At 37.3% G+C, this 16,755-nt stretch overlaps 1 pseudogene; it reads left to right on the top strand.

The window, feature by feature from the left end:
- LOC110543094 (60 kDa heat shock protein, mitochondrial-like) overlaps positions 1–16,755 on the top strand; it is a 111,200-nt pseudogene that overhangs the window by 80,357 nt on the left and 14,088 nt on the right.

Here is a 16,755-nt window from a genome sequence, read left to right as displayed (position 1 = left end):
TTGAATTGTTTTCTTTCTTTCTAATTCATTGATTTGATTATTTCCAGTTTTCTACTCATCATGATTGTGTCTGCTTCTTTCTTTTTTTTTCCCCTAGGGCTTTCTGGTGTGCCGTTAAGTTGCTTGTATGCGATGTCTCAAACTTCTTTTGTGGGGCACTTATTGCTATGATCTTTCCTCTTAGCATTGGTTTCATTGTGTCCCATAAGCTTACATAAATTCTACCTTCATTTTAGGAAGTGTCTAATTTTTCATTTCTTCCATGACCAAGCTGTCATTGAGTAGGGGGTTGTTTAGTTTCCATGTGTATGTAGGCTTTTTGTTATTTCTATTGTTGAGGTCTGGTTTTAGGCCATGGTCTTCTGATAGGATAGAAGGGATTATTTTGATCTTGTATCTGTTGAGGCTTACTTTGTGCCCGACTATGTGAGGGCTATTTGTATGGACTCTTTTTGAAGAAGGTACATGAGGTGCTGAAAAGAGTTTATACACTTTTAACTTTTTGCGAAAAGTTCTGTAACCATCTATTAGGTCTAGTTGATATAGGACCTGTGTGTCATTGTTTCCTTATTTAGCTGTCTAGATAATCTGTCTTTTGTTGGGAGTGGAGTGTTGAAGTCTCCCACCGTTAAGGTATTGGGATCGATATATGTTTTCAATCTTTAATAATGTTTCGTTTATAAATACACGTGCTCTTGTATTTGGAGCATAGATGTTCAGGATTGTGATATCCTCCTGGTAGATTTTTCCTTTGATGAGAATGAAGTGTCCTTCCTCATCTTTTTTGATTAATTTTGGTTGAAAGTCTCTTTTATTAGATATAAGGATAGCTTCCCCAGCTTGTTTTCTTGTCCATTCGCTTGAAAAATATTTTTACATCCCTTCACTCTGAGGTAGTGTTCATCTTTGTTGCAGAGGTGTGTTTCTTGGATGCACCAGAATGTTGGATCCTGTTTCTGTAATCATTCTGTTATTCTGTGTCTTTTTCTTGGAGAGTTGAGTCCATTGATGTTGGTAATAGTGACCAATGAATATCAGTTCCTTTTATTGTGGAGTTGGTGGTGTTACTGTATTTCAATGTTTGTTTTCTTTTAATTTTTTGTTGTTGTTGTTGTGAAGTTATCTACATCCTGTATTTTCTTGGTTGTAGTTGATTTCGTTGGATTTGAGTTTTTTGGTTTTTTTTGTTTTTTTTTTCTAGTATCTTCTGTAGGACTGGGTTGCTGTGTAGATATTGCTTAAGTTTCGTTTTGTCATGAAATATTTTGTTTTCTCCATCTATGTTGATTGAAAGCTTTCATTCTGTCCCATAAGTTTGGGTAAGTTATGATGTTATTTTCATTGAATAGTCTAGATTCACATCTATGGTCTCTTTTAATCTGCAGGACATAGGTCCAGGACCTTCTGGCTTTCATAGTTTCTGTTGAGAAGTCTGGTATGATTCTGATAGTTCTACCTTTACATGTTACTTGGCCATTTTCCCTTGCTGATTTTAATATTTTTTCTTTGTTTTGTAGGTTTAATGTTTTGACTATTATGTGACATGAAGAGTTTCTTTTCTGGTCTAGTCTATTTGGTGTTCTGTATGCCTCTCGTATGTTTATAGACGTCTCTTTCTTTAAGTTGGGAAATTTTTCTTCTACAATTTTCTTGAAAATATTTTCCGGATCTAGGATCCTGGAACCTTTTTTTTTCTGTCTAATCTTATTATTCTTAGATTTTGTCTTTTCATGCCATCCTTGATTTCCTGGCTGATTTGTGTTTGGAACTTTTCTGATTTCACCTTTTTTTGTGTGTGAGATATATCAATTTCTATAATTGTATCTTCAGTGTCTGATATTCTCTCCTCCATCTCTTATACTCTGTTGGTGATGCTTAATTTTATGATTCCCGATATTTTCTCTCAGTTCTCTAGCTCCGGGGTTTTCTCTGTTTGTGTTTTCTTTGTTGTTTCTAATTCTGTTTTCATGTCTTGCACCATTTCCTTCATCTGTTTTAAGGTGGATTACTCTCTTTCCATGATGGCCTCTACTTTTTGTTGTTGTTCATTTTCTCTCTATATGCCACTACTTGTGCCTCTACTTGTGTCACTATTTGTTTGGCTGAATTTGCCTATATTTCTTTGATTGCTTTGTTTGTTTCCTCTCTAGATGCCTCTACTTGTGCCTCTACATGTGCCTCTATTTGTTTGACTGTATTTGCCTGTATTTCTTTGAGAACTTTGTTCCTTTCCTTTTTATATGCCTCTAATATCTGGATAAGCATAGATTTGAGATCATTTTCCTGTGTTTCTGATGAATTAGTATATCCATTGATTTTGGGGGCTGATGGTGAAGCTATGATATCTTGATTTTGTCTATCCATAGCCTTTGTTGTTTTTTTCCTGGAGACTATACTTTAGACTGGGTCTGCCTTTCTCTGATGTCTGGAGTGTTTTTCAGGAAGATGACAGAGGTCCACTGGTTTGAGAATGGATGTAGGTGTTTCAGCTGTAGCTAAAGGAGGAAGGTTGCAGGAGCATATGCTCAAGCGGGGGCATGTGCTTGGCAGTTTGCCTTGAGGGAGAGGGTGCTAGTACATGTAGATACCTGGAAGCTTGGAGCTTAATCATTGGAGAGGCAAGTGTGCTGGTGCTGTGCATGGACTCCATGAACATGTACAGGTGCCCTGAATCCCTCATTGTTCTACAGGCCTGTCATACCGTCCTCCTTGTATTCAGGTCTGTCTGAACTCCAGAAATTTTTTGCCTGGATTCTACTGGTAGAACCACAAAACAGGGGCATCAATGTTGAGAATGCTGACCCAAGGATCCCTATGTTGCCCACAGTGAGAGTGTTGGTGTGAGGGATCCAGTGTCTGGTTGGTAGTGTAGAGGGACCCTGGACCTGCATGCATTCACTTGAAGGTACACTCATTCTTTAACAAGCCTACTTGGAAAGCAAAGAGTTTCCCCTGTTCTCTTCTTTCAGATTTGGGCCCGCAGGGGCAACTGAAAGTGTAGGAGAACCATTAGCTCAGTGGTATCATTGTTTGGCCTCTGAGCTGGGAGGCCTATACTTTGGGTCACTACTGTTTAAGTCACTGAGCACAGAGGCTCCTGCTTGGGCTAGCTGCTGCCCCTCTGCAACCACAGCACTGGGCCCGTGCCATTTCAATCATGGAGCATAGAGGAACTTGTTTGCTGAAACCATTTTAGCCTCTGCAGTGCAGGGAGGCTCATGCTTGGGACAAGGAGAAGGGCAGGGAGTTTGAATATTCGCAACTCTCAGTCCCCAGAGACACCCATGCTTGACCTGGATCCAAACTGTTCAACCTCACAGGGTGTCCACTCTTGCCCATGAAGCCTTAATATCGATGTTCCCTCAAATAGGAACTTATGTCATTTCTGTACAAAAATAATTTGCTAGAGTAGAATCTGAGGAAATTTTACGTTTTTCCAAAAGTATGTTAACTTGAAAAAATTGCCCTTGTTTTCTCATTAGAATAGAACCATCTCCCCATAACTTAGATAAATTTAATCTCAGTCTTACTACTGAACTTGGCCATTTGCCAAATTCAAGTACATTTTGGAATTTATATTTTACTGCCAATCTTTTTGGAAAAAAATGTGTGACATCTTGTTAGGGACAATCATGTTTAAAGTCCCACTCTAATGCACCATATATTACTGTGTTCCTTCTGATTTTATGGTTTTCACAAACGAAATAACATCATTCTTTTTGTTATTGTGTTGTTCATTTAGTTGGTTGTTTTTCTTTTTTCTTCAGTGGGACCAATGCCACAAAAAAAAAAAGTAAGGAAATCACCTATCTAGTGTAATGCATTCTATTGTAGATTGCAAAATTAGAGTTAAACCTTCCTAATGTATTATACCAATATAAAATCTCATATTTATACAGATATACAGCAATGAACATGTGAATAAATGATTCATATAAAGGATATCATTGAATGATCTAATAAAATGACTAATTGGAAAACAAGTGAAATGGGAGAGAATTGATAGACTCACACTGTCAGGGAAGAAGAGGAAGAGGGAGGCATGATGTGTGATGTAAACTAGAATGCGCATCTGTAGAAAGAGACAGCTTGATAGAGCTAGTGTTCTCAGTCAGGGATACCTGGCAAGGGCTGGCTGATCCACAGAGAACAGAGGGAAACCTCCAAAGGAACATGCAGTGAAGAGCATGTAATGGTAGTGTAGGGAATGTACACTGAGGAAGTCTCAGAGGAAGTATGTTTTAATGGTTCAGAGAGATAGAGTGAGCAGAGTACCAACTCCTGCATCTGTTCACTTTTTGGTACCATGAACTTACCCGTATGTAGCAGACTCCTCGGAAAGCAAATCTGAAAAACAATTACTTAATTTGTATTGTTTATTTCATATATACATATGAAATTATATATATATATATATATATATATATATATATATATATATATATATAACTGTAGGGCCTGTTGATTGCCTGAGAATCATGTTGTAATAATGATTAAAATATTTTTAAAGACAAGTTCTGCCTCAGCTGGGACAATCATGATTATATGAGTGCTAGACATAAAAAAGTAGAGCTGTTAGCATTTTGTCCTTGAGAAATTTTCAAGTTTAGTGTTTGATAAGTTATGCTTTATAGAAATAGATGAATTACATACACAACAATAAAGAAATTGACTAGAAAACAATCTCCACCATATTTTGAATTGAGTTATTATTTTGGACACTGATGAAGCTTCTATCCACACAAGGGAAATTCTTAATCTAACGTATGTCCTACAAAGCATGGTGAATCAACCAAAATTTCTCCATAGTAAATTTTGCCTCAGGACAAAATTTTCCTCAGGACAGGAATGACTTAAGTATTTGTTGGTTTTCTCTTGCTAGGTGGACTTGTTGTCAAGACACAAATACTTTCATCACTTCTACATTCCGTCCCATCCACCTGGTCTCTATTTATATTCATGATTGTCATAACAAAATGTACTTCTCAATTAATGCTGGCCATTGAAAAACAACATATTTTAAAAGGACTGTTCTTATAATAGAATATAATTTTCCCAGTCTAAGATTGAGAGGAGCAGCATAGTAGCTTCTGGGCATAACAGCTTTTACTGTTCTTCTCAGTTACTCCTGAGCAAGAATATGCACAGATTACCTGATTTGAAACCTCTATTGTGCTCAAAATTTTTAGCTTTGTTGGTCTCCTGGTTGAGCTCCTGTCCCATCAAGGTCATTCTTCTCCCCCACCCCTTCTTCCACAAAACTCCCTGTACTCTGCCCAAATGTTGCGCATGAGCCTCAGCATCTGCTTCTATCACTTGTTGTGTGGAGCCTTTCAGAAGATTGTCTATAGCAGGATCCCATCCTCTCCCTTCTTTTCCACCACTTCTGTTGTCTATCCAGTTTGCCATTCTGAATGAGATTTAAAGATCCTCCCTAGGGTGCTCCTTAGTGTTTAGCTTCTTTAGGTCTGAAGGTGGCTATCCTATCTTACATGGCTAATATTCTCTTATAAGTTAATATATACCACAAGTGTCTTTCTGCTTCTGTATTACCTAACTCAGGATGATATTTTCTAGTTCCATCCATTTCCCTGTAAATTTTTATTATTTCCTTGTTTTTAATGACTGGAAATCTGTGCCAAGGGGATTCTGTATCAACCAAGGACTATACATGGAGAGGACCTAGACCCCCTGCTCATATACAGCCAATAGGCAGCTCATTCTCCTTGTGGATGTATTAGTAAAGGGAGAAAGATCTGCCTCTGTCATAAACTTGGTTGTCTGATCTTTTATCATTTCCCACTGGAGATGTGGCCTTGCTAGGCCACAAAAGAAAAGGATCCGGGCAGCCCTGAAGATACTAGATAAGCTAGGAGCAGATGGCAGGAGAAAACTCTTCTTTTTAGTAGACTGGGGAAAGGAGAAATGGGGGGAAATGGAGGAAGGATGTTACTGGGATGAGTTGACAGAGGAAGCTACAATTGGATATAAAATGAATAAACTGTAAAAATTAAAATATAAACAGCTAATTCAATAATAAAGAAAAAAAGCTGTGTTGTGTACAACAGTGGAAGGAGAATTAGTGAATATATTTCTAACTTTTTAGGTGAAGATTTCTCTCTCACTTACAGTCTCCAGATGTCAGAGTCATTGACACATGGGCTAGAATGAGTTTCCATGCTCATTAATGGTGAATATCTATCCCATATTGTGATGGAATTAGCAGGAGGACTTTGAAATTTAATAGATTCCAATGATAATATGGGTACTGACTCCCACTTTGAGAATATTGCATATATAAGAAAAGAGAAAATACAATGATATCAGCCATTCACTCACTCTCTAATCTCTTTTCCTCTTCTTCTCCCTCTCACATTCTGTGTACCACTTCATCCCTCCTTTTCTCCTTCTCTTTCTTTGTTGCTTTTTCCATGTCCTCTTCCTCCTTAAATATCTCCAAACCTGAATATTACCCTTCTTAAAAACTGAATCTGTTTCTACTTTCGTCTTGTACTTCTATAACTGTGAAAATGAAATATTATTCAAATGATGCTCCTGTAATTCATCATTTATTATAGCTTGTAATAGCAGACAACACAGCCTTAACATATTTTGTCTCTCAATTATGGCACACCCTGAACATATAGAATTTAATTGCAATATACAGAAGTCCCATTATTTCATCATCCAGAATAAAAGAAAAATATCAGTCAGGGGTGAATTATTGCTTCCTAAAATTCCTCCACAGCCTTTTTCATATTCTGTGAAAATTCCTGGATAGAGGTGAGCAGATATCTATAAATTTCGAACAGGAAACCTACAAATCACTGAAATTTTTTCATTCTAATCCAGCTTACTGAACCAATAAGTTTATTAGGAATACTTATAGAGGGGTTAGGGACAATATCATGGAAGACTCAAGGTCAGAAAAATAACTGAAAATCCCACCCAAGCCTGAGTAATGACTGCTTAAATAAGCATGCCTTGAGTTCCTTGCATGAACCAAGCTACTCAGATGGCAGGATGATCTCCTTCACCACCAACTGTTACTGCTTATTTAACTTATTTAATTAATTTGACCTTCTAGATAATCTAAGATTGAATTTTCTGAAACATGCAAATATTGTTACTGATTTTTATTAATTTTCTTCCTCCCACTTAGAAGAAATATTTCATTACGTAAAAAGTTGCTCTACACACACAAACACACACATCATATTTTGTCTATATAATGTTGCCTGTGTAAATATGAACACCAGTTTTTTAAAAAATAAAAAGAGGCTAAGAATTTTAGAGAGGGGGTAAGTGAATGGGAGGGGTAGATCCCAGGACAGGGAACTAGAGAAATTGATGTAATTATATCATTATAAAAATCATTGTTTTCTATGGAAAATTATATTTAATTTGGGGGTAAGTTTTTTTTTTTCTCCTTAAGGTATGGCAGCTAAGTTTCTGCTGTTTCAAGTTTTGGCAACATTAATCTAAAGCACCTTCCGTCCAAATTAGGCTTCAGCATTGCTTTTATCACCAGCAAATTAAGACCTTGTCCTTGCAGTTCAACAAAGTATATTCTAAGAAACTCATTTAAATACATTTTAATGAAAGATAATTTGTCTCTATCAGGCCATTCTGCCTGATAGACAATTGTCTTCTTAGAACCTCTTCTCAAGGGATTATCATCCATTTTCACAGAACATCCCTGCACCCCACTTGTGCACTGTATTCATGTGATGAATACAGGGAGTGTTGCAGTGATCCACAGCCAAGCAGAGGTAGTTTTTTTGGAAGAGTGAGAGGAAAGATAAATTGGAGTCAGAGGGGGTAGGGACACCACAAATACACTTACAGAGTAAACTAACCTGGGCCCATGACAGCTCACGGAGCCTGGTACACCAACCTAAAAGCAAGTATAGAATAGACCCCTACAAATATGTAGCTGATGTGCAGCTTGGGCAACATATAGGTCCTCTAACAATTGGAGTAGGGTCTGTCTCTGAATCTGCTACTTGCCTCTGGATCCCTTTCTCCTAGGTGGGTTGCCTTGTTTGCCCTCAGTGGGATAGGATGTGCTAAGTTCTGCTGGAACTTTAGATGTCAGTGTGGCTTTGTACCTTTTGGGAGCTTCCCCACTTCTTTGAAAAGAAAGAAGATCAAACGGGTGGATGGGGTGTAAGGGTGGGACTGTCAGGAGGGTGACTGGGATCAGGCTATAAACTGATTAAATAAATAAGTAAATAAAAAAAAACTAAGAAAAACCCTCCCACCAAAATTATAACCTACCTTTACAACCAAATGTGTGAAAAGTTCTTCAATGAAACCTTGGCATCTCAAGATTCAGAAGAAGGTACAGCAGAAGGGGGTTTATACACACACACACACACACACACACAAACTTTTTAAGTATAACACAGGAAAATTGATGGCATTTTTTACAGGATAAAAAAGTTCTAGAGTAAAAGGTAGCTTGGTATGGTGTAGAGGAAAGTATTTCACCCTGGTAATTCTAAATGATAAATATAGTTTCCAGCTTATACATGACATTCATGTTTTGTTACCTTTTTTCCTGATCTCTAAAATGAGTTAGGAAGATTAAGATTTGGACATTAAAATCTATATAGGATATGTGTAACTGTATTCTTCTTAAAAGATCTACTCTCCTTAAGGAATTTATCCAGTTTGATGATTTGGTAGGATATATCTTTCGATTTGACTGTATACTATTAGAGTTCATTACATCTGTTTTTCCAAATTTTGCGTTCTTTCATAAATTTCTTTGTTTCCAATGGCATACTTTCTCAGCCTTCCAAATTTAATACCAATTTTGACTACTGACTAATCCTATTACTAGAAAACAAAACAAAACAAAACAAAACAAAACAAAACAAAAAACAACAAGTTTGCCTAAACCAATGCAGTGGTTTGCATTGAAGCATGATTGTAAGGACGAGGTCACAGAGCTCATGACTATTTGAAGATGGAAAGTGTTTCACAGACTGATGGAACTAATTCTGAGTTGTCATTGCTAAGAGAATTCAAATATGGGGATACATGACTAGGCCTAAATCACTCAAAGACCCTAAATTTCATTTTACAGGATCATTTCAAAACATGTCTCTGTTGTTATTGTTTCATTTGCTTTTAATCGTAGTATTTTTAGCTTTGTGTGGTTTTAAAAGTGCTAATATAGAGCTGGAAAGATGACTTAGGGGTTAATAGAACTGGCTACTCTTCCAGGGGCCCCTTTTTCAATTCCTAACACTTAACATGGTAGCTCATAACCATCTGTACCTTTAATCACAAGGGACTAAGGGGACTTGACATGCATTACATGCGTATGGTGCATAAACAAAGAAACAAGCAAAGCACCCATGCACATTAAAGAAAAGTACTAATGGCTATCTGTAGAATGATTTGCTTTCAGTAAGTCAAATGTAGTTTGACATTCAAGGAAAGAATGAAAATGTCAACAATATAGCCCATGGCCCCTAAATGTACATATCTACAATTTGTGCTTTTAATATTTTAGTTATACCCTTAGGATTTAACCTCATGTAAGCGAGATTCTGTAGAAAGCCTTTCATCGTTTAGTTGTAAAATGTAGTCGAACTTTCACACATTGCTGATCAAATATCAGACCTTTGGCCATCTTTGTGGGTGTGTGTCTGTGTTTGTGTGTGTTTGCATGTGCTGTGTGTATGATTGCCTTGAGAACATTTAAGGACTGCTAGTCAGGAGTGGAAACATTAGATTGTCCCCAGAAGAAATGCTTAAACAAATTTTTTGGTTTCTTCTTTTTTTTACCCTTCAGCCCCAACTAACCACGACATTTATTTTATTTACTTATCTTCATGCTTGCCAAAATGCCTATAGAGACAGTTTTGCTGAAAGTTGCTCTCTACATGTGAAGCAACTATACCAGACAGTTTGCACAGGAAAAAAAATAAATGGATGCTAAATGTGCAATTGTAACAACTGTCTTGCCTTTTTATTCTTCCTATGTGCAATATAAGATCATTTCAAGGAATCTTTCTTTTTTGCACTCCATATTTTTTTATTGTTCTTTCAAGAGGCATTACCTGTACTTAATATTTTTTGTTTTCAATATAGCAAGATCTCAGGAAGTCCTATTTCCATCCCAGTGTCACTGATTTGAATATATTTCCATGTTGACATTGGCATCCTGGAGTTGAATATTTAAAATTGCTTTAACTCCTTTAAACAGATGCTGCAGCTGAATTCTAGCATAAGAAAACCAAACCAAGACAGCATGAACACTCTTTGCCTCTAACGGCTGATTATTATATCAGATGCACTGATTTATAAGTTCAGTCTGACTATACCTAAATGTCTAGCTATTTAACAGCTGTCATGAATCAGACAGAGAGAGAATTAATGGGGGCGGGTGGAGGTAAGTAGGTGAAAAAATAACAGTTTAATCTTGCTCTTCAATGGAGGAACAAGTTAATTTGGGCCTCCTAAGGTGATTTTGGTGTTCTTATGCTTTTTAAATGGGAGCATTGTTTAAATGGAGGTGAAGTAGATTTCCTAGACCACTGGCCTTTGTTGGTGTTCACCCTGTCAATGAAGAAGGAAGTGCTGGGTATATGTTAGAAAACAGCACATCAGAATACACTGAATATTGATCAAAAGAATTTAAATTATCTTAAATAGTTCTCTGGAGAAGTTTAGGTGAGAACATGAAAATTTATGAACATGTACATGATAGCACATAGGTGCCATACAGAAATTCAGGCAGTATTTGGTTGAAACAGTTACTACACAAAATACATGTACCATCAAAACCTGTTAAAAATCATCCTGCCACCTGAGAGAATATTTGTTAGGACTATCTTGGCTGTGAATGACATAAACCAACATCAGCTCGTTTTAGAATAAGAAGATACAAGCTATCATAGGGAATGTGTTTGCATAGATGTGGTACCTATGGCAGCAAAGCCTAGAAGGTCATTGACAATCTGCACTTCATTTCTTTCCAAGTCTACACAATCTTTCATATTGCTCCCTATTAATTTGTTCCCTTCATGTATCAGACATTTCTGGTTTAGCAAATCCATTTTGCTTTGCATATGGGAGATATGAAGACATATTGGGATCACATGTCCTACTAAGGTAAACATGCAGTTACATTCTGGCTTATACTACTTCAAGGCCTGGTTCAGAAGCACATAGTACCCCTCCCCACTTCTACCTGCACTTTCCATTTGCTGCCATGATGATGAAGACTGAGACCTTGAAAGACGTTGCCTGGAAAACAAAATCTCAATTCTATACAGTGCAACCCCTACCAGGAAGCTCCTCCCTCTTCAGCATACTACCATTAAGCTCCTCCCCCTCAGAATATACCAGTAATTTCCTCACTCTTCAGACTCTACCAGGAAACTCCTCCCATTTAACCATGTACGTGATGTGAATGAGAAGTCATGTATCATAACTTATCCCCTTAAGATATTAAAAATTAATGTTCACCCTTAAAAAATAGCAAGATCGAGACAGGAGAGAAGACAGAGCAGTGAAAAGCACTGTCTCCTCTTTCTCAGTTCCTGAATTCAATTCTCAGCTACCACATGGCTGCTGAAAACCATCTGTATTGACATCTGATTCCCTATTCTGGCATGCAGTTGTATATGCAGATAGAACCCGCATCTAAATAAACAAACAAACAAACACAATTTAAGATCATGTTCTAAAATTCAAAAAATATCAGTTAAAAATGCAGTCAATTTCTTTAAGTGCTTCTCTGCCATTCGGTATTCCTCTACAGAGAATTCTCTGTTTAGCTCTGTTCCCCATTTTTTAAGTGGATTACTTGGTTCGCTGCTTTTCAGCTTCTTTAGTTCTTTATATATACTGGATATGAGTCCTCTGTCAGATAAAGGGTTGGTGAAGATTCTTTCCCAATCTGTAAGTGGTCGCTTTGTTTTGATGATGGTGTCCTTTGCTTTACAGAAGCTTTTCAGTTTCATGAGGTCCCATTTATTGACTGTTGCTCTTAGAGCCTGTGCTGTTGGTGTTCTGTTCAGGAAGTTTTCCCCTGTACCAATGAGTTCTAGGGTATTTCCCACTTTTTTTTCAAGCAGATTTAATGTGTCTGGTTTTATGTTGAGGTCTTTGATGGCAGAGAAGCACTTAAAGAAATGCTCAACCTCACTAGCCATTAGGGAAATGCAAATCAAAACAACCCTGAGATTTCACCTTACACCCATGAGAATGGCCAAGATCAAAAACTCAAGTGACAACACATGCTGGAGAGGTTGTGGAGAAAGGGGAACCCTTCTCCACTGCTGGTGGGAATGTAAACTTGTACAACCACTCTGGAAATCAATCTGGCGCTTTCTCAGACAACTAGGAATAGCGCTTCCTCAAGATCCAGCCATACCACTACTGGGCATATATCCAAAAGAGGCTCAAGTACACAAAAAGGACATTTGCTCAACCATGTTTGTAGCAGCTTTATTTGTAATAGCCAGAAGCTGGAAACAACCCAGATGCCCCTCAACTGAAGAATGGATGCAGAAATTGTGGTACATCTACACAATGGAATATTACTCAGCAATGAAAAATAAAGAAATCATGAAATTTGCAGGTAAATGGTGGGATCTGGAAAGGATCATCCTGAGTGAGTTGTCCCAGAAGCAAAAAGACACACATGGTATATACTCACTCATATAGACATACAACACAGGACAAACCCACTAAAACCTGTGCACCTAAAGAAACTAAGCAAGAGAGAGGACCCTAACTAAAATGTCCAATCCCCGTCCGGAAAGGCAAAGAGGATGGACATCAGAAGAAGGAGAAAACAGGAAACAACCTAGGAACCTATCACAGAGGGCCTCTGAAAGCCTCTGCCCTTCAGACTATCAAAGCAGATGCTGAGCCTGATGGGCAACTGTTGGGCAGAGTGAATGGAATTTTAGGTAAGAACTGGGAAATAGTAAGAGCTGGAGAGGACAGGGTCTCCACAAGGAGAGCAACAGAACAAGAAAATTTGAACACAGGGAACTTCCCAGAGACTCATACTCCAACCAAGGACTATTCATGGAGATAACCCAGAACCCCTGTACAGATGTAGCCCAGGGCAGTTCAGAGTCCAATTGGGTTACATAGTAATGTGAAGAGGGACTGCCTCTGACATCATCTGATTGGCCTGCTCTTTGATCACCTCCCTCTGGGGGGGAGCAGCCTTACCAGGCCATAGTAGAGGACAATGCAGCCACTTTTGATGTGAACTGACAGACTAAGATCAGAAAGGAGAGGAGAACCTCCCCTATCAGTGGACTTGGTGAGTGGCATGCAAGCAGAGGGAGGAGGGAGGAGGGAGGGTGGGATTGGGAGGGGAGGAGGGAGGGGCTTATGGGGGGATGCAGAATGAATAAAGTGTAATTTAAAAAAAAAGAAGTAAAAAAAAATGCAGTCAATTAAAAAAAAAAAAAAACAGCAGTCAGTAAAAAATGCTGTCAAAGTTATTTGCCCAAGAAAATACAGTAAAAATGAAAATCATTTCCAGGGGTTTTGATGGACATGTGTTCCCAGAACTCTGTATATTGTCCTTCTGGAAATGTTCTTACAGCTTTTTTCTAATTCTAATGCACAGGACTCCACTTAACATTTTCCATATGCTCAGTTGGCTACCTGTTATGCCTGGGTCATTATGATTTTTATTTCAACCTCATCTGAAAAAAATTATACTCAATTATGAGAAATCTGCTTTGGCATTTCGTAGGACTTATCATAATTACTAATAGGCACTACTACTACGTTCCCTAATGACTATACATTTGTTGCTTGTTACTGAATTATGGGATTAACATGTTCCACATTGTTTTCCAAAGGGCTGAAAATTGTTCTTGGTAAGTCCATTATTTCCAGTTGGTTTCAAAATGCAATTCTTTCTTTTCCCAGGGTTCACCATTAATTTCCCTGCCTCTTCACCCACTTCCACTGTCTTATACTTCATTTTGCAGCATTTTTCCTGTTAACATTTTTCACAGAATACATTTTGATTATGTTTTCCATCCCCCACCTCCAGATTATCTTCACCACCCAATCTACCCAAATTTATTTTCTGTCTCTCTAAAACAAGCATAAATTAACATAAATAAAATTAAAAACAAGACAATGCAGCCACTCTTGATGAGACCTAACAGACTAGGATCAGAAGGAAGAAAAAGAAACCCTCCTCTACTAGTGGACTTGGGGAGAAGGGGGAGGAAGGGAGAGATTAGGAGGGAAAAAAAGAGAGAGAAAAAAATTAAAAACAAAAAAGTGCCAAAAAAAAAAACCAAAATGAAACAAAAAGCACACACACAGAAAAAAAAAACAAACTTGGTTTTATTGTTGTTGGCCTGCCCTAGTGTGTGGATAATATACCCAGTGAAAACTGCACTGAAGAAAACTTCTTTTCCTTTTCTAGCAGGCATCAATTGCAACACAGTTCCTTGCTTAGAAGATGCAGTGTCTACTTCCTCATCTCACTGTTGGGAACCTGCCTGGTTTTAATCTATGAAGGTTCTGTGCATGCTGCCACTGTCCCTGAGAGTTCATATGTACACTAGTTATGATGTGCCTGGAAGACACTGTTTCATTGGAGTTGTTCACTGCCTCTGGTAGTAAGATTTAATGTTTGTCATCTTCCTAAATTTAAAGAAAACAATTTCAGTTTTCCTATAATCAGTATGTTTACTTGCCATATTTAGTGTTTTATTTTGTTTAAGCATGTTTCTACTATTTCTAATTCCTTTAGGATTTTTATTATGAAGGCAAGTTGAATTTTCTTGATTTTTCCTGCAGCTGTTGAAACAATCATATGATTCTTATTTTTTCTGTTTATGTGTTTATATGATTACAGATTTCCCTACAATGTGCAATTTACATATTCCTGCAATGGAACCAACTTGATCATGCTGTATGATCTTTCTAAATCATTGCTGCATTCAATTTTCAATAACTTCATTAAGGATGTTTGCTTCTATAATCATCACATGTGTTCGTGAATAGTTTTCTCCTTGCCCATGTCTGTATCTAGTTTGGTTACCAGAATAATTATGGCTTCATGTGGGGTCTGCTTAAATCCAACGATTTAATAATTTCAGAAGTGTTTCTTCCCTTTCTGTTATATGGCACAGTTTTTGGAGCATTAATGCTAGGTTATATTTAAAGGTCTGTTATAACTCAACAGAGAATTCATTAATTTTCCTAGGATTTTCTTCATTTGAACCAAAGCAACATTCTGTGCTTTATATAGAACTACTCATATTTTTATATTCTCTGTGTTCAATTTTGGCAAGAATTAATATAGATAGAAAATTTTCAATTTAGATTCTTCCACCATACTTGGATATAAGTTTAATATATGTATACATGTTTATGTTTATATCTAAATTAACACACACACATATAGAAAATATTCAGCTAAAAATAAAAAAAATTTCAGATAATAATATGATATACCTGTGGTAGATAATTTTAATTGTCTATTTCACATACCTTGATACCTTGCATTATATGGCACTTTCCTTCAAAATGAAACATTCTTTCTGAAATGAAACTTTTTTTTTTTCTAGGAGGGAGGCCTGTGACACTCAGGAGGTAAATAAAATGTTACCAGTTAAGGAAGAGAACCATGGAAGATTCTTCAGAACCTGGTATATAAAGGAATGCTGAGGGAGAAGATTATGGCCATCCAAGTTAAAAAAAAAAAAAAGTAGATATTCAGACTATCAATTTGCCTGCAAACTCTGCAGAGACTGCACTGTTGCAGCATTCCTGAATCTTCACCCCAGTGGAAGTGGATTGTGTGTGTGTGAAAGCTGCTTGTGAGTAATTCTTGCTTCTTTTGACTAACTCCTGCCCTATACTTCTGTTACTAACCCTAGTAAAAATTTGTTGATTCAACAAGTTGAATATTACTGAAATTGTTACTTTAGTACATCATGGGTTCTTTTTGTATAGAGACATGGGTTGTTTTCTTTGATGTGTTTGTGTGTTCTTTTGCTCTAGGAAAAAAAGTATGGTACAACATCTGGGAATAAGGAACTAAGGTTGGGGAATTGCCATATTGGATTGGCCTGAAGAGGCATTCTTGTTGGCTAATTGATACAGGGAGGCTCCCACATGCACTGTAGTCAGTTGTATCCTTATGTAGGGTGGACCTGAGCTATATACCAAAGGCATCTAAACATGAGTCTGGAAGCATGTCAGTAAGCAGTATTAATTACTTCATGGTCTCTGCTGGAGTTCCTGCCTCCAAGTTCTTTCTTGAGCTCCTGACCTGGCTTCTATTAGCTACTTCCCCAAGTTGCTTTTGACCATGATGATTTTCATTCAAAAGCAAATAAAGAGAGTAGTATCACATGTTCATTATTGATTTTCAATTGGTAGACATATTGGCTGCTTCCATTTCCTGGCTATTGTGATCAGAGTAGCAATAAGTATAGAGAAGCAAGAATCTCTGTAGTAAGATATAGATTCCTTTAGAAATATGTCTAGGAGTGATGGAGCTATTTCTAGCTTTTTGATGAAACTTCACACTGATTTCTATTGTAGCTGAATCAGTTTGCTCTTCACTAACAACTAATCGGTTTGTCTCTTCCCACAACCATGCCAGCACTTGTTTTTCTTTGTGTTGTTGCTGTTGTTGTTTTATCTTAACCATTTTGACTATGGTAAGAGGAATCTCAAAGTAGTTTTAATTTGTATTTCTTTTTATCATAGCTCTGTTTATTTCTGTAACCA

The sequence above is a fragment of the Meriones unguiculatus genome (assembly GCF_030254825.1).
Source record: "Meriones unguiculatus strain TT.TT164.6M chromosome X unlocalized genomic scaffold, Bangor_MerUng_6.1 ChrX_unordered_Scaffold_30, whole genome shotgun sequence".
Taxonomy (NCBI): domain Eukaryota; kingdom Metazoa; phylum Chordata; class Mammalia; order Rodentia; family Muridae; genus Meriones; species Meriones unguiculatus.
Note: the sequence above shows the minus strand (reverse complement) of the source record. Positions and strands in the feature narration are given on the sequence as shown.